This window comes from Galeopterus variegatus, unplaced genomic scaffold (assembly GCF_000696425.1).
Source record: "Galeopterus variegatus unplaced genomic scaffold, G_variegatus-3.0.2 Scaffold160, whole genome shotgun sequence".
NCBI classification, from domain to species: Eukaryota; Metazoa; Chordata; class Mammalia; order Dermoptera; family Cynocephalidae; genus Galeopterus; species Galeopterus variegatus.
In genome coordinates this window covers 810,928-812,737 of record NW_007726271.1, presented here as the reverse complement: position 1 = coordinate 812,737, position 1,810 = coordinate 810,928, and the positions used below count along the sequence as shown (strand labels likewise).

The 1,810-nt window shown below is 44.0% G+C and overlaps 1 pseudogene; it reads left to right on the top strand.

The window, feature by feature from the left end:
* Positions 1 to 58: 58 nt before the first annotated feature.
* On the top strand, positions 59 to 491 carry LOC103609283 (annotated as a pseudogene).
* The last annotated feature ends 1,319 nt before the right edge of the window (positions 492 to 1,810 follow it).

The window sequence follows — 1,810 nt, the reverse complement described above, 5'->3', positions numbered from 1 at the left end:
AAAAAAAAAAAAAAAAAGAAAATTAACTGAGGAGCTCGCCCAGTGCCAGACGGTCACGATGAAATTCAAGCCCTTCGTAACCTCAGATCACAGTAAAAACCACAAATGCCAATTCAATGAACCCTTATGCATACACAGGAAGTTCATGCCATCTCCACTCTCCAAGTAGCCGCAACATAAGTACAATATCTACTCCGTGCCCATCCACAAGGACGACGAGGTGCAGGTGGTTCAAGGACACTACAAAGGTCAGCAAATTGGCAAGATTGTCCAAGTATGCAGAAAGTGTCATCTACATAGAGTGGGTGCAGCATGAAAATGCTAATGGCACAATGTCCATGTGGGCATTCACCTAAGCAAGGTAGTTAGTACCAGGCTAAAACTGGACAAAGATGGGGAAAAAATTCTTGAAACACAAAGCCAAGTCTCAAGAAGCTGGAAAAGAGAAAGGCAAATATAAGAAAGAACTTACTGAGAAAATGCAGGAGTGAATGTAACCTGTTGTGCAGCCATGATTTAACTGTCAGTTTCTAACCTAGTGTGTATTTCTTTAGATCTTTTCAAGATGTCTCTGGAACATTTCATTTCCCTCCTATTTCGTTACTGATCTGTGGCTCTGTAAATCTATGCTTGCAATTTTGATTAATATCTTTTTGGCAGCTGGCTGGAAATTGATTAATAATTTTATGAATAAAAATTGGAAATACTTCCTAATTCCAAATGGTATTTGCATTGTTTCATGGATGGATGGATGGAAGGAAGGAAGGAAGGAAGGAAGGAAGGAAGGAAGGAAGGAAGGAAGGAAGGAAGGAAGGAATCCAATTCAAGCCTTAAAAATGAACAAACAAAATCAGAATGGGCTCTGTTGGTACCTCACAACCCCTTACCCCCTGGATCTGCTCTCCCACCCCATTCTGGTCACCAACTCCCTTCTGGCCTCACTTGCCCCCTGGGCAGCCTAGTCCTGGAGACCAGTGTTTCAGAGATGGTCTCTCTGGCAACCATGTCCTTGATGAAGAGCTCTGAGCATTTATTATTCCAAACCTCTAAAACATGACCTCTCCCTACAGACCCATTGCATTCTCATCACTCCTACCCCCAAAGCTGCCAGCTGGACAGTCATCCAACCAGAACCAATGTCACAAATTTGCAGGACCCAGCCTTAGCTGGGCCTCCCTAGACATTGCTTAGTGGTTCCCTAGTGGGCCCCTAGTGACCATTACTTCATGCATCTTTCACTGACTTCTTATCACATTCTATAAATCTCTAAATCCAGAACTCTGCCACTCTCACTTCCCAATCTAACCATCATCACCCAGGTGACCCTGCTTTAGCTTTATCTGAGATCTCAGCTATCACACTTCACATTTTTAAAAATAGTAAGTTTTTAAGAACTGAATTCTCCTTTCCACCTCAATAAGCAGTACCCTTCCACTATGCCTCCACCTTCTCTGCCTTTCCTTCCCAGACTAGATGGAAAGCTAAATCCTTCCATTTCTAGAACCCTGATCAAAATTTCAAAGCATTCAGTAAAATTCTCTTTCCTTTATCCTCCATAGATTCAATCTATTGCCAAATACTAATGATTCTACTTCCTCTGTCATCTCTCCCCTCCTACCCATCCTCACTGTAACTTCTGCAGTTCAGGTCCTCACTGCTATCACTTCACAGAATTTAACTATCTCGGGCCGGCCCGGTGGCGCACTCGCTCCCGTCCGAGGGTTCGGATCCCATGTACAGGCCGGTTCCCGCTCACTGGCTGAGCGAGGCGCGGGAGCAAGCTTTAGCTTTCTCTGAGATCTCAGCTATC